This window comes from Oncorhynchus keta, chromosome 6 (genome assembly GCF_023373465.1).
Source record: "Oncorhynchus keta strain PuntledgeMale-10-30-2019 chromosome 6, Oket_V2, whole genome shotgun sequence".
Classification (NCBI taxonomy): domain Eukaryota; kingdom Metazoa; phylum Chordata; class Actinopteri; order Salmoniformes; family Salmonidae; genus Oncorhynchus; species Oncorhynchus keta.
Window position 1 is genome coordinate 41,565,013 of NC_068426.1, and position 24,276 is coordinate 41,589,288.

The following is a 24,276-nucleotide window of genomic DNA, read 5'->3' on the forward strand; positions in this document are numbered from 1 at the left end:
TGCCTGTATGGTTCGGTATATTACTCAAATGTCGGTTAATTAAAATCCTGCTGTGTCCGGCGCCACATTTTCATAACAGAAACCCTGTCCTGTGTAGACATTACTCACTGTGTATTTATTCCTCCTGTTACTACCAAGCATGTGACAAATAAAAGGTTATTTGATCTTGACAGCGTCTACTGTGTCCACATTTCCACTGTGCACAGACATCATTTCAACATCTAGTTTTGATTTGCATTTGGTTGAGTTTTCAACAGAAATCAACAAAATATTTCACCATGTCTCAGGATTTAGATAAAAAAAATTGGGTGAAAAAAATATGAAATTCCACTGATGACTTTTCGCTCATCCAAATCAGTTTTCCACATGAATTCAACTTCATCACATTACATTTTTTTTGTTGAAATTATGTGTTGATTCAACCAGTTTTTGCCCGTTGGGTTATTTTCTTTCAACAATAATATGAATTTATAGGCACTAAAAAACTACCCTCATGATATGAATAAATTATTATTACTTTGGATTGCCTATTGTGTCCTCTTTTCAGGGGTGAAAGTAGAATTGTTTACCTGTGTAAGGCTATAGAGGACGTTTTAAAGGCCTACTAATAGATTAAAGAGATCTCACATGTCCTTCATTCAGGGATGGGCAACTGGCGGCCTGGGGCCTATCAGGGTCGAATTACCGGCTGATGGGCCCCCATTTATTTTGTTAGTCAGTCTCACTCAGATATCATATTAAAAACTACAAACATTTCTCTCCACCCTATGGCAAAATGCTTGCAGATCCGCAATAAACTGCAGCCCCTCATGATGCGTTCATGTTTAGTGTGGCCCCCACCCCCTCCAGAGTTTCCCATCCCTGCCTTAATTGAAATGTCCCACTTTGTCAAGGAAAAACATTTGTCATGACCTCAACTATAAACAGAGACATTTTTATTATATACAGGTAAACACCCATAGCATGTCAGTCCTCCTAACCATTTCTCTCCCCCCGGGCATGTAATTTTCAGAAAGCGTGCGTTCGGATTGTTTGAAAAGATGCAGGCGGTGTGGAAAATTTTTGTAGGTGGGAGCACCAAACTTCAAAGAGAGTCTACCTCTTAGGAACGTCCTCTTTCCGTGTAATAAAACATTCCAGTCAATTTGAACTCTGTCATTATAGTTAATTAAATCATTACTCAGATATCAGAGATTAAAAAAAGGGCCAGGGACGAATTCAGAATTTAAAAGCTGGATGGCTAAGCCTACCGTCGCCAGGATACTGGCTGGGGATAGGTACTATGAAACGTGTCAGCAGGACTTGAACCCGCAACTCCATAGTGTTATGAAGCACTGTGCCATAAAAGCAGTGCAGCATTAGCTAAAAATGTCCTTGGAAAACCCTTGGTTGACAATGAGAGAAATAAAGAGAGCGAAAGAGAGGTTTCTGAATATCCTTTCTGGATTGTCCCGTTTATCATCAGCATCAGAGGCCCAGACAGAAATATACAAATGTAAGATGTTCATTTGAGACAGTTTGCTACAGCAGGAAAATAATACTGCAGCTCCAGGACATGTGAATTAATATGTGAATTATAATTCATGGACATTTTTCCTAAAGGAAAATCTGAAATTTCGAAGTGGAAATGATAAACTTCAGAAGCATTTTTAAACACTCCAAGTTGAGCATTTCCTGGATTGCAGGAAATGTCACCTGTAACAGGGTGATCAAAGTAAGATCCTACATCTGTAAAATATATAGATACAGATGTCCTCCACATCATAGCACTAACAATTGTACAATCCTCCCAATGCCAATGTCCAATGAGTGCTAATAACGCTCTCCAATTTACTGTTCGCTTTTCATGGTGACAGTTTCTCCTGCCACGAAGGGCACTTACATCCTTATATGCAACTGTTCTTAGACTTCTCAAATGTATCCATAACCTTTACAACAACCTGACCTAGAAAAAAGATCATTTGGTGTCAGTTTCTGTTGTTGGTTCTCTCTTAATACATCCTCACAATAATAGCCTCATTTGCTCAGTTTTAACACAAGGCAGATAGATGTGTCCATGTCAACTCCTGGATAATGTCCATGGTGCTACTGTTGGCAAGACGGACTCTTTATCGTCCTTTTATGAGAAATATTCCTGTGCGTGAAAGGAGTTTGTCACATTTAAGTGGAATGCAATTCAGTTGTACAACTGACTAGGTATTATATACAGGTAAACACCCATAGCATGTCAGTCCTCCTAACCATTTCTCTCCCCCGGGCATGTCATTTTGAGAAAGTGTGCATTCGGATTGTTTGAAAAGATGCAGGTGGTGTGGAAAATGTGTAGGTGGGAGCACCAAACTTCAAAGAGAGTTTCCCTTTCCCTTTCTTCTCTGCCGTTTGGCTCTGGATCTGTCTGTACCCTGGTTAAACCAGACTGAATGCTTTGCTCAAGTCAGGTAAAACAATGGTGACCGCAGAGTTGTGAAAACCAGGCTACTGGATCTCATCCAGGTGAGAGATTCCTACAGAACAGAGTTATGTGCGTGGGTCCACAGTGTCTGACGCTGTGTGTGTGTGTCCATGTCTTTGCCAAAATAGGGGCTGGTGTTGTATAATAGGCAACAGATTTTTCCTGCACCCATCTTTTAATAGACCAATGTCAAGGGAATCCTCAGCAGTGTATTGACTGACTGGCACACGAGAAACTGTATAATCAAGCTATTTCAGTAAGAAATCTATTATAAGCTTGTACTACATCTTTGAGCCAAGACACTGACAGTATTCGAATGTTAGATTTAATGTAGACTGATACATTATGATCAGGGCCCAGAGTAATTCACTTGAGTAGGGACAAAAGTAATTCAGAACTCCAGGTTCGAGTGTCTTTTCCTTGTCAGGTCACTTAGTCAGAAAAAAATACTGGCTTGTTTATGACGCAGTGTGAGCCATGATGGTAAGGCCACATCATTGTGGGATGTTTTGACAGTTCCAAGAAAGTCTTTCCAAATCTAAGACAAAAGAAACAAACAAATAGTCAAAAGGATACAGACGTGAAATAATAAATACTGTACAATGAATATACTGTTGATCATTTTAATGGTTCATAAACCCAAACAGTTCCCCTTATCTCACACACATTCCCACAAGGAGTAGTAGCCAACAGTTGTGTTAACTCATTGTCATGTTTACTGTCAATCCTGTTGCAAGAAAGTTCATCTGAGTGAAGAACTATTTGTTGTCCAGTTTCTTTTCAGATGACAGAAATCTGTATATTTCTTTCAACCCAATTTTTTTAAATAAAACTTACGCAATTGTAAATCTAAGCGTTGGCGGAAGCGCTATAGGTCTGGGGGTGTGTCATAAATATTTTCAATATTTTCACAGCCCTTATTATGAGTGCAAGAGCTGGCAGTGGAGTGAAAGGGTTGGGTTTTGATGAATAAAGTTGTAGGTGTGAGGAGGCCTTGGCCAGTCACTGGCCAGTCAAGCAGTTCCATGGCTTAATACTGCACGTGTTTGTCTCAAATTCTGTAGATTATTGACGGTCTTTGAGTTGTCATCAACTCCCATTTGGCTGAGGGGACGAATAATATCGTCCGATCCTAGTCTATTGTGGATTGATACTGCAGTTTATTAAATAGCATTGGCTACATTAACGTGTGACAGTAACAGTAAAAACAAACATCCAGTGTTTGCTCATTATGTGTTGACAGTCAAGATTATGTTGTAATTGGTTTCAACGAGTATAGGCCTTCAAGCATCGCACTTCTCCTCAAATAAAAAAATACTAGGCTCCCTTAAATGGTATTGTATGTGTGAGGCACATTCTCAATAAGCAAGATATAGCATAGGCCTACTGTTGATAAGGCATTATAGGACTGAACATGTTGAATAGCCTGTGTTTGGAGGAGGTCGTCTTTGGTAACGGGACAAGAGATGCTCTTTGGAAATGGGATGGATCGAATGGAGTATGCACTACAGATACGCCTATGTGAATTGAGAATATTGCAAAAGCATGTCGGCAAAAGCCTCGCGAGTATACCATTTAGAAACCTTTTATGGATAGACTACTTGGCTAATACATGGCCAGGATAAGAAAGACATCAGTCGCATTACTGTTGAACCAGCTTTGGTTATGGTAGTGTGAGGGCAGCCTACTGTTGGAGTCGACATTTTGAACATTGAGATACTAAATAAATGATAGGAAAGAAGCATAGAATCAAAGGAGAAAGAGACTGGGCCTCAGTAGAAAGACAGATAGCTGTGGAATGTGTTGGGGGACGTGAGCAGAGCGCGGTGTTGATACAGGAAAGACAGATGGATTAGAGGAAGGAGGCGTTGAGGTCAGGAGGTGAGGACAGATTCCCTTAAGGGAGTAATAAAGGTTTGGTATCCTGTTACCCTCTTTACTCTCTTCCTGTAGGACCATAAAATGTAAGGATTGGAGAGAAAGAAGGAGTGTCTTAAGTGGGATATAAATATCTGGGTGTCTGTTGGGTGTCTGAATACAGCTGTACAGAACCTTTGGGAAGAATTAAACTTGGTTAAAGCTTCTCTAGTGTCCGCGAGTAGTTATTTACTCTGAAAAATAAGAACTTAACACTACAAAAGGGCTTGATTTTTTTAAACAAAAGAAATGGAAAACAAGCAATAGTTACAGGAAAATAGTGTCATCGGATGATCTCATCTCTCATTCCATGATGGGCATATAGACTACATGGAGGGGTTTTACAGACATCCAAAATAATAGCAGGAGCTAAAATAATATAATAGCCTACATAGATAAAAAAAAAAGGAGATGGTCCGCTCACTGTTTTGCAGTGAGTGGACTCTGTTTTGCTGCCAAGATTTATTTCAAAGTGGTCTCACAAACCAAACCGTTTATTGATAATCCCCACTGGGCACAGACGTCCGTTTAAGGTCTACTTAGTTTTGAGTTGTCAACAAACATTCAATTAATTTTTAAAAAGTTGGGTACATTTTTCTGTTCGACAAAATGCCCTTACTTTGATGACTTTTTGCAAATCCAATCAGTTTTCCATGTTAATTCATTGTCATCACATTGATTTTTTGGGATGAAATAAAGCGGTAACAATGTTGATTAAACCAGTTTTTGCCCAGTGGGTATTGACTACTTGCCTGCATCTAGCCGATCTAGGATGTAAAAAAAAATAAAGTAATGAACCCTTATTTTACCAGGTAAATTGACTGAGAACACATTCTTATTTAAAGCAACAACCTGGTGAAAAGTTACAGGGGAGATGAATGAGCCTATTGGAAGTTGGGGTTGATTAGGCGGCCATGATGGTATGAGGGCCAGATGGGGAATTTAGCCAGGACACCTAGGTTAACCCCCCAGGGGTCTTTAGTCAGGACACCCATTTAACATCCCATCTGAAAGACAGCACCTTACCCAGGGCAATGGCCCCAATCACTGCCCTGGGATAGTTGGCCCTCCAACACCACTTCCAGCAGCATCTGGTCTCCCATCCAGGGACTGACCAGGACCAACCCTGCTTAACTTAAGAAGCAAGCCAGCAGTGGGATACAGGCTGGTATGCTGCAGGCACAGTCAAGAGTTGCAAAAGAGAGGTTCTATTGGGCAAATTCAGGTGTGTTTATGCCCGTTTCATTCCATTTGATTCCGTTCAAGAAACATTTTTCAACATAATTGGCGAAATGAATACACCCTTGATCACACGCAAACACAGTTCATTTTCACAGCAGTCATATACAAACAGCATGATATTCTTTCTCGTTGTAGAACTCCTTCTCACGTCTACGTGCTCTCCTTCTCTCACATGTTCCCTTTGTGGACTTCAGCGAGCAACACATCAGCTGTCTTTGACCAGGCAAAAAAAAACTTTCCAAGCCAAACCTTCATATCATAACCGCTACACACAGCCTACCTACATCATCGTAGCTACTAGAACTAACGAGTTAGTAAACCCGCTACAATCATGCAGTACAGTGTAGGCAGCAAGTAGTTTAGCAGTTACACCGGCAGGCCCCAATGGCAATAAATTAATAAAACCAAAAACTTGAGTTGGAAGAGTTCCAGTGCTAGATAGCCATAGCCAGCTAGCTAACATAGCATCCCTCTAGGCTAAATTAGCTAGCTGCATTCACTTCATAAATGAAAGTTAGAAGAAAATATAACAAAATATAGCCCTCTCTCAAAAAAAAATTGTTCAAAACTGTTAAACCATCGTCTTTCACTTTCTTTGAGTCAACTTCTCACCACATTTTATGCACTGCAGTGCTAGCTAGCAGTAGCTTATGGTTTCAGTACTATATTCATTCTCCGATCCTTTGATTGGGTAGACAACATGTCAGTTCATGCTGCAAGAGCTCTGATAACTTCAGGAGGACGTCCTCCAACGTTTCATAATTACTGTGTAAGTCTATTGAAGGGAGTAAGAACCATGACCCTCCTAGGTTTTGTATTGAAGTCAATGTATCTAGAGGAGGACAGAAAATAGCTGTCCTCCGGCTACACCATGGTGCTACCCTACAGAGTGCTGTTGAGGCTACTATAGACCTTCATTGCAAACCCGTGTCTTAATGAATTATTTGGTGACAATATATTTAGTTTAGTTTTATCTGTTTCATTATTATTATTTTTTTTTTTACATAGCATTACTCCAAAAATGTACCTCGACATTATGATTATTCTATCAACAATTGCACAAGAAATCGTTTCCACCACAACTTGTCACATAATTCATTTTACAGACACAAAAAGTTCCACCTTGTAAAATGAAGAAATTGTCTGTCAACATTTCTGATATTGAACCTGCACGATTTTCTTTGTAGAGTGGAAACGTGGCCAGACAGGAATTTATGCCTCTGTTACATCAAATGTGAAAGCAGAGGTCTGGCCCCGAGACCATTCTAGCTGGAATACAGCTTTATTGATAAGTAGATGGTCATTTTACATGAAGGAAAATTGTATGCCCTGCTTCAGCTCTTTAAAAGTATTTTTGTGGTAGTGGGAGAAGTGTTCTTATATTATATTTGAAAAGCAGAGAAGTAGACTAAGATTTCATACACTCCAAGTTTTTGTCTAACTTGTTGGGAAAGTGGTCAAAATGTCTGTTTTTAAAAGTTGATGCAGTTACTAAAACAGCTGTTTTTGATTGATAGAAGATAATTCTGTTCTGATTTCAGATTTGAGAAGCAGAGAAGTATATCAACATTTCATACCCTCTATGTGTTTGACTAAGTTGTTGGAAAAGTAGTCAAAAGTTAATGTTTACAGTGAATAGAATGTTGGAAGTCACAGCTTCAGAATGGGATTTATTTAATAATGGGAGGTTTAGAATGTTGAAGAAATCCCATTAAAGTGTATGAAGTTTAATAAAAGTTCAATCGTTTAAAAAGTATAAATGGTTTCTAAAAGTGTATGTAAGCACGATATTTCTCGATCAGTTTGCATGTTTTAAAGTTTGGCATTTCTATCTTAAAAATGTGTAAGAGGAGTAGCCTTGTAAAGAATACTGAAATGTATAAATAAGTGGCACTTTCACAAGCCACACTAAAGATGTAGATGTTTTGATGTAGGACGTGTATAGCGTCCAGGAAGACAAAATGGTGGGATCAGGATAAGTTGACTGTATTTTATTAGATTTTCTTGTATATTTTCATTGGATTTATTTACTTATTCTGTGCTATGTGATGCATAGGGATTAATGTTATTTTGTCTGAATTCCATCGGGGACGACGTTGAAAATAAGTGGAATACTTTTAACATGGTATCCCCTGGGTTGTACCATTAAACAAGGACAGGATATGGCATCTATAGGATATTGGTACAAATTAGACTCAGGTTGCCAGTTCACTCTAGTCCAGAACAGATTTCCCGTCAAACTCAGTATTTGAACTGCCGACCCTCCGGTTCTGGACCGCCTCTCTAACCTTTTAACCTCCAGTACCCCCAACAGTACACATGTTCGTTGTAGCCCCGGACAAGAACACCCCATTCAACGGCTTCTTTCCAGCTTCTACCTACAAGCCATAAGACTCCTGAACATCTTGTCAAACGGCTACTCAGACTATTCGCATTGCCCCCCCTCTCCACACCAACACCACTCTCTATTGGCCTATCAGAAGCTTCTAAAGCCATGACGTCATTTTCTGGAATTTCCCAAGCTGTTTAAAGGCACAGTCAACTTAGTGTATGTAAACTTCTGACCCACTGGAATTGTGATACAGTGAATTATAAGTGAAACAATCTGTCTGTAAACTGTTGGAAAAATTACTTGTGTCATGCACAAAGTAGATGTCCTAACAGACGTGCCAAAACTATAGTTTGTTAACAAGAAATTTGTGGAGTGGTTGTAAAACTAGTATTAATGACTCCAACCTAAGTGTATGTAAACTTCTGACTTCAACTGTACATACTATCTCAACTAACTGGTGCCCCGCAACATTGACTCTGTACCGGCACACCATTGTATATATTGTTATTTTATTTTTTACTGCTGCTCTTTAATTACTTGTTGCTTTCATCTCTTATTCTTATCCATATTTTTTGAAACTGCACTGTTGGTTAGGGGCTCGTAAGTAAGCATTTTACTGTAAGGGCTACACCTGTTATATCTTGTGCATGTGACTAATAAAACGTGATTTTATTTGATGATTAGTTGACAAGTACCCGAGGACTGGAGTTGGGAAACACTGCTTAGGCTACCTGTCACCCCAGTGTCAGTCATCTGTCTCTTGCCAGTCCATAGTGAAGGAGCTGCCGGTGGTGCTGTTGTGACTGTTGTTGTCATCGCAGCAGTCCTCTGCATCGGAGAAGGAGGACATGTAGTGGAGGCCAGTGACTCTGTGGTAGCCCCCCTGGAGAGCCTCGGGAAGGGCAGTCAGTTCCATGGCCCTTCGGCTGGTTCTCCTCACCGACAGACTCCACACATCAATCAACTGTGAGCACATGGCACAGCCCATTGTGGGTTTATGGAGAGCGATACACACAGAGTGGAATTGGCTCGTATCGTTGAATGCTGATAGACACACACACGCGCTTTGTCACACGAAGTCACTGATTCCCACAGACAGACAACGAGACAGACACCGCAAACCGTTACGATATCACTCACACTTATTCACACGGACAGACAGACGGGTGGACAGATGTGACAGGTATAAGCAAGTGAAACAGACATGACAGACTCACTGACACACACAACTCTCTCTCAGTGGCGCAGTCTGACTCAGACCTCCAGTGAGTGAACGAGTGTGTGTGTCTTCCATCGGAATGCATTTACAGGAGGACTATTTGAACCCTTGCCCCAGGCCGAGAGAGAAAGAGGTGTGTAGCTACAACAAGAGAAGAAAACAGAGGGAGTAAAAAAAAAAGAGAAGTCAGACGTGGGTTCTACGTCGACCGCAGCAGACAGCTGCCTCACATCGAACCCCTAGGGCATCTCTGAGGTCACCGCCAGTTGAGGAGTCAAAGGGTTATGGGTGAGCTCCCATAACCTTCCCTTCTCTTTCTCTTAGTGCAATTCAGATGAGGACAGGCGTCCAACACAATGTCAATATTTACATCAGATATTAGTCTGTTCTGTAAAGTCTTTCTCTAGTGCCAGTAGGGAGGGAGAGCGATGGATGGAACTAGTGTTCGATATTTGTCCCCCTCTCCCCTTAATCCAGGATATGGTTCATCTGCAGTACGGTTTACTCTGGCTCCAACTAGTGTTTTCAATCCAAAAACGTGGTCTTGATCAGTCTTTGGTCATGCAAGGGTTGTCCTCGCTCTGGGGTCCTCAGGTCAGTGAATGTTTTAGCTCAGGTTGTCGAACAGAGACGAGCCTGAAAAGAAAGAGAGAAGAAAAGGAAAACGAGGGGTTAATACGTCTGGTCTCCCAGTCCTTCCTGTCCAGTCACACAGACACAACAAGGCTATCTAACACAGTTGTCTGCCGGGGTCGAACACACACATTCCAGTGACGTGCAGTCGGGATAGGCAATGCTTACCCTGTGATAATCTAAGAAAAAAGCTGCTATGAAATTTGTTTTTTTTTCTCTCAATGATTCTGTTGATTGTTATGCTCAAAATGTGCTAAAACTGCATCAAAACCTCAGGAAAGGCACTAGGACTCACGTCTTCCTTTCCATTCATTCACATTGATGCGAGCAGCTATTCCTTACTACAGTGACTTAATGGACAGGGTTGGCATGGGCCTCGCTGCTTTGCCGAGCTCCATTTGTTGCATTGAGCCTATTTCATATTTTGCACGTGCGTATTGCATAAACATGTTGTGGGGTAAACCCTGCACGTTTGGGCATGTCCCTTGAACTGAACGAAGCTGGCTAGCTACTGTAGCAAAAAACAACCTGACAACTGCTGCACCTCAAACAAAGTTGGATTTCCAAGAAAAACCTTGGTATAAGTTCAGAGAGGGAGACCAACGCTAGCGCTTCCTGACCATAAATCAGAGAAAGAGGCAGAAAAGCATCTGCCCGACAGACACGGGAACCTGGAGCAGACATCTGATCAGAGATGAGAGGAATGTTTTACAATATCAGTGTTCAAATGAAAGCCAGGTTTGATCAGTTTGTCATCCTTGGTCCTACAATGCTGTCTGTCACCAAGAGGTTTACCCCGAAGGACAGACAAATTGACTTCATTCACAAGTAAAGGAAGGTCTAAAAATGCATTTTACTTTGCAATTTGAGGACTAGGCTACTGTTGAATGGACATGAGAATAGACAACATTCATTTGATTTATCAAGCTCGATTTTCATTTTGATGACACTTTTTTTGATGTTGTGAACTGCATTTTTCAGTCATTTTGATTGTTGATATGAACATTTTGTCGATATGTGTGTAATAATATTTCACTTAAAAATATGATTATGTGTGTGCGTGTGTGTGTTTGCGCGGGCTGGGTGAAGTGCATTGGAAGAATTGTAAATCCATTGTGAAAGGACATGGAGTTTGCAAACTATTCAGATGAAATGTGTCCATATATTGGTATTTACGTGCTACCTATTGGTTGTGACTGATTTCATCTGAATGGTTTGCATCATTCTATGGCTGAGCTGAGCAGTGTGTCATTTTGTCGGATGCAATGAAATATCCAGCAATCGTAGGCCATCGCTTGTGTATCTTGGCTACATTGGTATTTACATTTGGTGAAAATTGATTGTCAATTTCGGTGAATAGCCTTTGTCACTGTGGTTGCGGGAGCTATCTGTTGCATGGTGAACTTGGGCTTCATCCAAGGTTTATTCGTGGTCCTTCTGTAGCACAGTTGGTAGAGCATGGCGCTTGTAACGCCAGGGTAGTGGGTTCGATTCCCGGGACCACCCATACGTAGAATGTATGCACACATGACTGTAAGTCGCTTTGGATAAAAGCGTCTGCTAAATGGCATATATATTATTTGTGAGTAAATCTGGCTTTGATAATAGCCTACCCAGCCACTGATCTGACTGCACGGCACTGACACACACAGATGAGGAGATCCAAAACAACATTCTGACTATCAATTTGATATTCTCTCTGTCATCTGACACTCATACAAAGTTTCTGGACAGACAGACATACCCACCCGAGGTCAAACTGATCCATGCCAGTAATACTAATAATACTGAAGGCATACTGTTGGCCTGCCCTACACACACTGGGAGTAGGCCAGTAAAACCAAATGGTTACTGCCTGGTAAAATCACCCAAGTTTTAGTAATGTAAAAATATATGTAATAATCATCGCCAAATTCAGTCTGCTCAATGTGGCAAATCAAATCAAAAGTTTATTGGTCATGTACACGGATTTGCAGATGTTATCGTAAGTGTAGCGAAATGCTTTTGTTTCTAACTCCAACAGTGTGGTAATAATACCTAGAAAACAAAATGAAATAATATGCACATGATCTTAAAAGTTAAAAGAAAATGAAGAAATATCAGAACGAGCCAGGTCAGAGTGCGAAGTGTATTTATACTGTTTATACGACAGGTGGGTCTAATCCTGAATGCTGATTGGTTAAAACCGCATTTCAGCCGGCTGAATCTATCACGTTAAAATTCCTATTTAGTTTGTTCCATCTGACTGCGCAGTCTCATCAGCCCAGCTAGGTCATTTATAAGCTTAATCATCTAAAAATCATCTAGACATTTAGACTAACATTTCGTTTTCAACAGCAGAGATATATATAAATCTCATCTCGCCAACATTTGCAACATTGTTTCAGTATTCAAATTCGATCTTCTGCTGTCCCATAGTAATGAATTTGTCAGCCAGTCGAGATCATGAATCAGGTGGCATAATTTTTATGGATGTATAAAAATAAAAAAATCTATTGAAAAAAGGTCAAATGAAACTAAATGCAGCTAGCCAGTCTTTCCAGCTTCCGTTTGAAGTGATTGTGTTAGCTGTGCTGTTGGCTAGCTCCTCTGAACAACAGAGCACATTTTCTAGGTCAGGCGAAATCACACCTCATTAGCTCACTGCTATGGATGTACCCAAATAAATGTCACTAGAAAACTGCTTAAACAAATGCAGCTACTTTGCTGTTATTCTGGCTGCACTTTTTTAAGGCAAGTCAGTTAAGAACAAATTCTTATTTTCAATGACGGCCTAGGAACGGTGGTTTCACTGCCTTGTTCAGGGGCAGAATGACAGATTTTTACCTTGTAAGCTCAGGGATTCGATCTTGCAAACTTCCGATTACGAGTCCAACGCTCTAACCACTAGGCTACCAGACACCCCATGAAGCTGTTGACCCAGCACTCTTGAGTATGTTGCCGAGAGCTTAACCTTTACAGACAATGCAGAGTTCTTATATAGTGAACACTAAAAAACGCTTAGTCATGGCTGGTTCCACCCCTCCAATGCTGATCGGGCGGCACCACAAGCCATCCTGGGTTCATCCTGTGTTGTTTTAACCCCACCCGCGCTTAGTTTCCCAGATGCCATGATTTTGAGACAATAAGGGATCCTGTTCTACTCCTCCAGGCTCACTCTATCTCAATTATACCCACCACATCTTGTCTATGGAAGGCAGTCTTTAGGTTTTATCACCAAGTCAACTGCCAGCACAAGCCCCAGAGGCCCAACTCAGGCCCATGGACACAGACGAGAGAGTGCTCAAACCTTATTTGACGCATAAACAGTATCTTGCTCTCACACTAGCTAGCAAGCAAGGCATAAGAACGTTGCCAGCAAGTATTTTAGGACGAACGAATGGATACAGCCCATAGATACAGAACAAAAAGACAGAACGACTGGGTCGCGTCTCTGGCAACAGAACTGATAGAATGAACGGCCAGCCGGCTTGGTTAGCAACCCTAGATTTGTGTCGGGACTATATATTTTAGAACTTCTGTTTTTTTTACTATTTTTGTACATAATGTTACTGCTACCGTCTCTTATGATCAAAAAGAACTTCTAGACATCAGGACTGCGATTACTCACGACGGACTAGCAGAATAATTTTTCTTCTTTCACGACACTGACGAGCCCGAGGTGGAGGATATATTCTCCCTCGGGAACAGGCCCCGACCCCAGTGATCTGCTTGAAGAGGAGGCTGCGAAAGAGAGGCCGGAGGGCGGGCTGCCTTCTGAGGAGTAGGAGGCGATCTAATAAATCCTGACTCCCCTCAATTCTGCTCGCAAACTTGCAATCTTTGGACGAGTTATTGGGAAGATTAAACTACCAACGGGACATTAATAACTGCAACATTTTACGCTTCACGGATCGTGGCTGAACGACGACAATATCAACATACAGCTGACTGGTTATGCTATGCACCGGCAGGATAGAACAGCAGGATCTGGTAAGACAAGGGGCGGTGGTCTATGTCTTTTTTGTAAACAACAGCTGGTGCACGATATCTAAGGCAGTCTTGAGACATTGCTCACCCGAGGAGAGTTTATCATAATAAGCTGCAGACCACATTACTGACCGAGAGGGTTTTCATCTATATTTTTGTATCTGTTTACATACCACCACAGTCAGTGGCTGGCACCAAGATAGCATTGAATGAGCTGTATTCCGCCATAAGCAAACAAGAAAACGCTCACCCAGAGGCAGCGCTCCCAGTAGCCGGGGACTTTAATGCAGGGAAACTTAAATCCGTTTTACCTCATTTCTATTAACATGTTAAATGTGCAACAAGAGGGAAAAGAACTCTGGACCACCTATACTCCACACACAGAGATTCATACAAATCTCTCCCTCGCCCTCCATTTGGCAAATCTGACCATAATTCTATCCTCCTGATTCCTGCTAACAAGCTAAAATTAAAGCAGGAAGCACCAGTGACTAGATCAATAAAAAAGCGGTCAGATGAAGCAGATGCTAAGCTACAGGACTGTTTTGCCATCACAGACTGGAATATGTACTGGTATTCCCCCAATATCATTGAGGAGTACACCGCATCTGTCATTGGCCTCATCAATAAGTGCATCGATGACGTCGTCCCCACAGTGACCGTACTTTCCCCAACCAGAAATCATAGATTACAGGCAGCATCTGCACTGAGCTAAAGGCTAGAGCTGCCGCTTTCAAGGAGCGGGACTCTAACCCGGAAATCCCGCAATGCCCTCCGACGAACAATCGGGGAACAGCATCAATACATGAATAAGATCGTGTCATACTACACTGGCTCTGACTCTCGTCGGATGTGGCAGGGCTTGCAAACCATTACAGACTACAAAGGGAAGCACAGCTGAGAGCTGCCCAGTGACACGAGCCTACCGGACGAGCTAAATTACTTCTATGCTCGCTTCGAGGCAAATAACGCTGAAACATGCATGAAAGCATCAGCTGTACTGGAAGACTGTGTGATCACGCTAGCCACAGCCGATGTGCGTAAGACCTTTAGACGGGTCAACATTCACAAGGCCGCAGGACCCGACGGATTACCAGGACTGTACTGTGAGCATGCGCTGACCAACTAGCAAGTGTCTTCACGCTGACATTTTCAACCTCTCCCTGTCCGAGTCTGTAATACCAACATGTTTTAAGCAGACCACCATAGTGCCTGTGCCCAAGAACACTAAGGTAACCTGCCTAAATGACTACTGACCCGTAGCACTCATGTTTGTAGCCATGAAGTGCTTTGTAAGGCTGGTCATGACTCACATCAACACTACATCCCAGAAGCACTGCCATTTCTCACCTGTACAAAGGGAACACCTATGTGAGAATGCTATTCATTGACTACAGATCAGCGATTCAACACCATAGTGCCCTCAAAGCGCATCACTAAGCTAAGGACCCTGGGACTAAACACCTCCCTCTGCAACTGGATCCTGAACTTCCTGATGGGCCACCCCCAGGTGGTAAGGGTAGGTAACAACACATCCGCCACTCTGATCCTCAACACAGGGGCCCCTCAGGGGTGCGTGCTCAGCCCCCCTGTACTCCTTGTTCACTCATAACTGCACGGCCAGGCACGACTGCAACACCATCTGTTACGTTCCCAGTTTCTGTGTTGAGTATATGGAGGTGTGTATTTCAGGAAATGTCTTCCTGGATTCCCCCAAGCAACTGATTGGATGGCCCCCCACTGCAAATTGGAGCTCTGACCCCGCCCTTTCGTCAAGGGATACAGCTTTCTGCAATTACCAACTCCTTATGCAACTTGAAAAGCCAGTGTTCCTTTGTTAAAATTGCTCACTTTACATTAGTAATTATTCTGTTTTTGTTCCCAAGGGGGAAGGAGAAGGCATCTTGGGAGTGCTAAGGCAAGAGGCCTGCGGGCATACATATACCTGTAGTATGTACTCTGTCTATGCACACTAGGTAAGACCTGGGCGGACCACCCCCTGTATAAAGATCAGCGCACCAGGTGGCGTTAAGTATAAGTAAGTAGTGGGTAGGTAGGTATGGTAGGAGATGGGGCTCTTGAAATTTAATTTTCTTTGGTTCCGTCCAGCCCCTTTTCCTCAAATTACCATGTGAAGGAAGAATAAATTCCCTGTAAACAGTAATATTCTCTGCCTCTGACATCCTTACCCGCACCTACAGTCATATACCTCTTTCACTCCGCGGGGAGTTGAGTGTAGCAGGGTGTTGCGTTCCCTCCTCCAAGAGGCGTGCGTAACACCATCATTAAATATTCCGATGACAACACCGACAACAAGACAGCTTACAGGGAGGAGGTCAGGGACCTGGCCGTGTGGTGCCAGGACAACCTCTCCCTCAATTTGATCAAAGGAGACAAAGGAGATCATTGTAGACTACAGGAAAAAGAGGACCGAGCACGCCCCCATTCTCATCGACGGGGCTGTAGTGGAGCAGGTTGAGAGCTTCAAGTTCCTTGGTGTTCACATCACCAAAAAACTAACATGGTCCAAGCACACAATGACAGTCGTGAAGCGGGCATGACAAAACCTATTCCCCCTCAGGAGACTGAAAAGATTTGGCATGGGTCCTCAAAAGGTTCTACAGCTACACCATTGAGAGCATTGCATCACTGCCTGGTATGGCAACTGCTCGGCCTCCGACTGCAAGGCACTACAGAGGGCAGTGCGAACAGCCCAGTACATCACTGGGGCCAAGCATCCTGCCATCCAGGACCTCTATACCAGGCGGTGTCAGAGGAAGGCCCTGAAAATTGTCAAAGACTCCAGCCACACAAGTCATAGACTGTTCTCTCAGCTACCACATGGCAAGCGGTACCGGAGCGCCAAGTCTAGGTCCAAGAGGCTTCTAAACAGCTTCTACCCCAAGCCATAAGACTCCTAAACATCTAGTCAAATGGATACCCAGACTATTCACAAATACCCCCCCCCCCCCTCCACACCACTGCCCCTCTCTGTTATCATCTATGCATAGTCACTTTAATTAACTCTACCTACATACTACCTCAACTAACTGGTGCCCTCGCACATTGACTCTGTACCGGCACCCCCTTGTATATATTATTATGTTTTACTGCTCCTCAGTGTCTAAACATTTTTAAAGTGGCCAGTGTTAAATGACTATGTACAGTGGATAGGGCAAAGCAGTCTCTAAGGTGCAGGATAGAGTATCGAGTGGTCACTGGCTAGTAAGAGTGACTAAGGTTCAGGGCAGGGTATTGGGAGGAGGCCGGCTAGCAGTGACTGTTTAGCAGTCTAATAGCCTGGAGTCTCTCGGTCCCAGCTTTGATACACCTGTACTGTCGCCTCCTACACTGAACAAAAATATAAAACGCAACATGCAACAATTTCAAAGATTTTACTGAGTTAAAGGAAATCAGTCAATTGCAATAAATTAATTAGATGCTAATTCTATCGATGTCACATGACTGGGAATACAGATATGCATCTGTTGGTCACAGATACCATATAAAAAAAAGTTAGGGGAGTGGATCAGAAAACCGGTCAGTATCTGGTCTGACCACCATTTGACTCATGAAGCATGACACATCTATCTCTCCTTCGCATAGAGCTGATCAGGTTGTTGATTGTGGCCGGTGGAATTTTGCTGGATATTGGTAGGAGCTGGAACACACTGGCGTACAAGTCGATCCAGAGCATCCCAAACATGCTCAAATTGGTGACATGTCTGGTGAGTATGCAGGCCATGGAACACCTGGGACAGATCCTTGCGACATGGAGCTGTGCATTATCATGCTGAAACATGAGGTGATGGCGGAGAATGAATGGCACGACAATGGGCCTCAGGATCTCGTGACGGTATCTTTGTGCATTCAAATTGTCATCGATAAAATGCAATTGTGTTTGTTGTTCGTAGTTTATGTACCATAGCCCCAACACCACCATGGGGCACTCTGTCCACAACATTGCCCTCAGCAAACCGCTCGCCCACTTGACACCATCTGCCTGGTACAGTTGAAACCAGGATTGATCTGTGAAGAGCACACTTCTCCAGCGTGCCAGTGAAGGTGAGCATTTGCCCACTGAAGTCGGTTATGACGCCGAACTGCAGTCAGGTCAAGACCCCGGTGAAGACGATAAGCACGCAAATGAGCTTCCCTGAGATGGCATTCTGACAGTTAGTGCAGATATTCTTTGGTTTTGCAAACCCACAGTTTCATTAGCTGTCCGGGTGGCTGGTCTCAGACGATCCCGCGGGTGAAGAAGCCGGATGTGGAGTTTTTGGGCTGGCGTAGTTACACTTGGCCTGCAGTTGTGAGGCCGGTTGGATATACTGACAAATTCTCTAAAACGACATTATGGTAGAAAAAATGTACATTCAATTATCTGGCAACAGCTCTGGTTGACATTCCTGCTCACTAACAGGGATGTAAACAAACGTTTGAGAGAAATAATCTGGTTTTAGCATACGGCACATTTCTGGGATCTTTTATTTCAGCTCATGAAACATGGGACCAACACTTAAGTTGAGGTTATATTTTTGTTCAATATAGGTCAGGGGTGGGCAATTCCAGACCTCGAGGGCCTGTTTGGCGTCACAGTTTTGCCCCAGCCAACACACCTGACTCCAATAATCACCTAAATCATGATCTTCAGTTTCTAATGCAATTTGATTAATCAGCCGTGTTTGCTAGGGAAGGAGATTGTGTGACACAGGCCCCCGAGGACTGGAGATGCCCACCCCTGATATTGAAGGTCCTTCCTTCCTGTGACACCAGGTTCTGTAGATGTTTCAGGTCAGCAGTTATGTGCATGACGAGGAACTTGAAGCTTTTGACCCTCTCCACCCCATCGATGTGGAAGGGGACATAGTCTCTGCGGTCGCCTGTAGTCCACGATCAGCACCCTCATTTTGTTGAAGTTGAGGAAGAAGGTATTTTCCTGGCATCACTCCGCCAAGGCTCTCACCTCCTCCCTGTAGGCTCTCTCATCTTTCGTTGTAAGGTGGAGGTGATAAGATCCTTAACTAGCCTCTCAAAGCACTTCATGATGAAAGAAGTGAGTGCTACTTGGAAATAGTCATTTAGTTCAGTTACCTTTGCTTTCTTGGGTAGAGAAACAATGGTGAACATCTTTAAGCAAGTGGGGAACAACAGACAGGGATATGGAGAGATTGAATATGTCTGTAAACTCTCCATCCAGCTGGTCTGCACATGCTCTGAGGACGCGGCCTGCGATGCCTTCTGGGCACGGCAGCCTTGCGAGGGTTAACTGTCTTACTCACGTCGGCCAAGAAGAACGAGAGCACACAGTCCTCGTGAGGGGGGTCCGCGTCGTCGGCCCGATGTGCTTTTCCTCAAAGTGTCCGCGACGTGTCTGTCTCTCCCTTGATAATCCGTCATGAATTGTCTGGAGTCCCTGCCACATACGTCTGGTGTCTGAGCCGTTGAATTGCAACTCCACTCTGTCCCTGTACTGTTATATTGCCCTTTTGATTACCTGACAGAGGTCACAGCTTGTCTGTTTGTCCACGTCCGTGTTCCCAGTCATCTTGCAATTGAATTAAATGCTTTCGTTCAACCCTTTCAGTTTTGCGTGAATGCTGCCGTGTCTTTCCAGTTTTTGGTTTGAATAAGTTCTAATCTTCGCAGTGGGAACAACATCCTCTATGCACTTCCTGATGAACCCAGTCAGTGTATATTTGGCATTTGAATGGTATTCCAGATGGGGAGAACAATAGGATTTGAGTTCCTGTACGTTACCACAATCACACCGTTAGTTGTTAATCATCAAACAAACCCCTCTGCCTTTCTTTTTCCCGGACAGTTTTTTCTTTCCGTTTGTGTGATGGATGGATGGACAGTGGCAGTGCAACAGACAGAAATCACATATTTATTCATCTACATGCTGACACACAGGAGACTCAGATACTCACATTACTAACTACTCATGTCTCTCCTAACACAAACTGCTGTACGGTTGATTTGTAATGCTTGTACGGTAGGTGAACATACACTGGGACACTGCTACATTTTCAGGCTTGATCTTTGTTTAGCATGTACACTACATGATCAAAAGTATGTGGACAACTTCTTGTCGAACATCTCATTCCAAAATCATGGGCATTAATATGGCGTTTGTCCCCTCTTTGCTGCTATAACAGCTTCCACTCTTCTGGGAAGGCTTTCCACTAGATATTGGAACATTGCTGTGAGGACTTGCTTCCATTCAGCCACAAGAGCACTAGTGAGGTCGGGCACTAAGCAATCGGGGGAGAAGGACCTTGGTCAGGGAGGTGACCAAAAACCCGATGGTCACTCTGACAGAACTCTATAGAGTTCCTCTGTGGATATGGGAGAACCATCCAGAAGGACAACCATCTGTGTAGCACTCCACCAATCAGGCCTTTATGGGAAGAGTGGCCAGACGGATGCCACTCCTCAGTAAAAGGCACATGACAGCCTGCTTAGAGTTTGTCAAAAGGCACCTAAAGGACTCTCAGACCATGAGAAACAAGATTCTTTGGTCTGATGAAACCAAGATTGAACTCTTTGGCCTGAATGCAAAGCGTCGCGTCTAGAGGAAAACTGGCACCATCCCTACGGTGAAGCATGGTGGTGGCACCATCCCTACGGTGAAGCATGGTGGTGGCACCATCCCTACGGTGAAGCATGGTGGTGGCACCATCCCTACGGTGAAGCATGGTGGTGGTGGCAGCATCATGCTGTGGGGATATTTTTCAGCAGCAGGGACTGGGAGACTAGTCAGGATCGAGGGAAAGATGAATGGAGCAAAGTACACAGAGATACTTGATGAAAACCTGTTCCAGACTGGGGTGAAGGTTCACCTTCAAACAGAACAACAACCCTAAGCATACAGCCAAGACAACACAGGAGTGGCTTTGGGATAAGTCTATGAATGTCCTCGAGTGATCCAGACAGAGCCCGGATTTGAACCCGATCGAGCATCTCTGGTGAGACCTACAAATAGCTGTGCAGCGACGCTCTCTATCCAACCTGACAGAACTTGAGAGGACCTGCAGAGAAGAATGGAAGGAACTCCCCCAAATACAGGTGTGCCAAGCTTGTAGCATAATATCCAAGAAGACTTGAGGTTGTAATCGCTGCCAAAGATGCTTCAACAAAGTACTGAGTAAAGGGGCTGAATACTTATGTAAAACATTTTTTTTTAATACATTTGCTAACATTTCTAAAAACCTATTTTTGCTTTGTCATTGTGGGGTAACAACAATTTAATCAATTTTAGAATAAGGCTGTAACGTAACAAAATATGGAAAGAGTCAAGGGGTCTGAATACTTTTCGAATGCACTGTATGAGGTGAAATGTGTTGCTTTTACTACTTTGCCACTTTACAAAAACAACATTTCTCTCATTCATTAAATAAATCAGCAGCCCCCCTTATTTTCACCATCCAATATGTTGATATAGATATAGTTATAATGGTGGATGAGACATCCATGAATCATGAACAGTAATCATCAGTCACAGGACATTGTACCTTGTGTGTATTATCCTATTTCCATGTAATCATTGTAGTGACTAATAATTATACCTTTCAATTGAACCAGATAAGAGCATTATGATGTCTACTGTCAGTAGACTGTGACCTTCTGTGTTATTGTCACATCATGATCAGCCTGTGTGCATCATGCAAAGGCAACTCGTTTGCATACAAAAGAGCCATTACATCCAAATGAGCCAGTGATGTCAGTCGCTGGGGCGAGGACGGGAGAGCCCCACCCCGGTCCAATCAGAGCTACTGGTACAGTAGCCTGCACAGCATCCCTGTCATTACTACAGATCCTCCATGATTTCATTTAGCTCTATCACAGCCAAAGGCTTAACAAAGTAATTCTACAGCACCTATTTAACGATCGTCACTCGTTCATTTCACGAGGTTTGGTTTCTCCTGAGTCATTCAATGTCTGTAACAGCTGAAACTCGAATCCTAAAACTGTGTCAGAAAATGAAGTAGCATTGTGATAAACACTGTTCGCACAATATGTGCACCTCTGCAGTCAGAGATGCACAGAACACCGGATTGTTGCGCCCAAACACAATCTGTGCAGGAACCTATGTCATTACTCTCAGACAGCTGGTGTAGACAGTCACACACATGCAGTAGTCAAGAGGCTGCAGTCAGAGACACACATGCAGTAGTCAAGAGGCTGCAGTCAGAGACACACATGCAGTAGTCAAGAGGCTGCAGTCAGAGACACACATGCAGTAGTCAAGAGGCTGCAGTCAGAGACACACATGCAGTAGTCAAGAGGCTGCAGTCAGAGACACACATGCAGTAGTCAAGAGGCTGCAGTCAGAGACACACATGCAGTAGTCAAGAGGCTGCAGTCAGAGACACACATGCAGTAGTCAAGAGGCTGCAGTCAGAGACACACATGCAGTAGTCAAGAGGCTGCAGTCAGAGACACACATGCAGTAGTCAAGAGGCTGCAGTCAGAGACACACATGCAGTAGTCAAGAGGCTGCAGTCAGAGACACACATGCCAATGTTTTTGAAACAGTGGAGCGATCCAGCAGCAGTCTTATTTGGGTTGGTCAAAGAGAGAATGAGAGGTATACATTACCCCTCCCTCCCACTTACCTTGTATGTTGTTTCACTGCTCCCTTCTTTCTGCAAAGGATGAATCGTGTGCTCCTCTTCTATCCTCTCTCCTCCTGTTATTTTCTCTCCTCCCTTCTCTCCTTAGTCATCTCTATCTGCCTCGGTCTGGATTAGCATGATACCGCCAGAGCCATGCATAGGGGATGAGACTATGACATCATAGTCTCACACAGCGAGACACCACTGTTCCGTCTCGCTCTCTCACACACAATTTTCACAAAGCATACATGCGTGCCAACACACACACACACACACACACACACACACAACACACACACCCAAACCACGTGCGCGAACATGTGCAGGCACTCACACACAGACAAGAAAAGGTCACCAAAGCATCAAGGGAGTGTCCAATTAGATGATATTACCCAGCATGCAGCATAAGGGATCAGTGGCTCTTAATGCCCCTGAAAGCTTAATCAATTGGAATTGTCTGAAACGGGAACGTTTTTTTAAAATTCAAAAATGAAAATACTGCCCCCTAGTTACAAAAGGGTTAACGCCCCTGAAAGCTTAATCAATTGGAAATGTCTGGTCTTCCAGATTACCTATTGATCTGGCCATCATTCCAACATTAAAAATTATATTTTAATACCGAGATGATGAATCATAATATTCTCTTCTGTTATTATAAATATCTTGAAAGATGGCAGACTGTTAGCGCTGATCATTATAACAAGATATTAAACCACTACTTAGTGTATACTTTGGGGTGTGGCAGTGGGATAGATCAGCAGTCAACAATATTTCAAAATGAGAGAATATAGTTTTTTTTGCACTGGCAGGGGCTTGATATATATACAGTGGGGAGAACAAGTATTTGATACACTGCCGATTTTGCAGGTTTTCCTACTTACAAAGCATGTAGAGGTCTGTAATTTTTATCATAGGTACACTTCAACTGTGAGAGACGGAATCTAAAACAAAAATCCAGAAAATCACATTGTATAATTTGCATTATATTACATGACATAAGTATTTGATACATCAGAAAAGCAGAACTTAATATTTGGTACAGAAACCTATGTTTGCAATTACAGAGATCATACGTTTCCTGTAGTTCTTGACCAGGTTTGCACACAATGCAGCAGGGATTTTGGCCTACTCCTCCATACAGACCTTCTCCAGATCCTTCAGGTTTCGGGGCTGTCGCTCGGCAATACGGACTTTCAGCTCCCTCCAAAGATGTTCTATTGGGTTCAGGTCTGGAGACTGGCTAGGTCACGCCAGGACCTTGAGATGCTTCTTACGGAGCCACTCCTTAGTTGCCCTGGCTGTGTGTTCCGGGTCATTGTCATGCTGGAAGACCCAGCCACGACCCATCTTCAATGCTCTTACTGAGGGAAGGAGGTTGTTGGCCAAGATCTTGTGATACATGGCCCCATCCATCCTCCCCTCAATACGGTGCAGTCGTCCTGTCCCCTTTGCAGAAAAGCATCCCCAAAGAATGATGTTTCCACCTCCATGCTTCACGGTTGGGATGGTGTTCTTGGGGTTGTAGTCATCCTTCTTCTTTCTCCAAACACGGCAAGTGGAGTTTAGACCAAAAAGCTCTATTTTTGTCTCATCAGACCACATTCCTCCTCTGGATCATCCAGATGGTCATTGGCAAACTTCAGATGGGCCTGGACATGCGCTGGCTTGAGCAGGGGGACTTTGCATGCGCTGCAGGATTTTAATCCATGATGGCGTAGTGTGTTATAATGGTTTTCTTTGAGACTGTGGTCCCAGCTCTCTTCAGGTCATTGACCAGGTCCTGCCGTGTAGTTCTGGGCTGATCCCTCACCTTCCTCACGAATGCCCCACGAGGTGAGATCTTGCATGGAGCCCCAGGCCGAGGGTGATTGACCGTCATCTTGAACTTCTT

The 24,276-nt window shown here is 43.4% G+C and overlaps 1 protein-coding gene across 1 annotated transcript in view; it reads left to right on the forward strand.

The window, feature by feature from the left end:
* LOC127930804 (uncharacterized) overlaps positions 1-24,276 on the forward strand; it is a 300,690-nt gene that overhangs the window by 219,786 nt on the left and 56,628 nt on the right. The window lies entirely within an intron of this gene.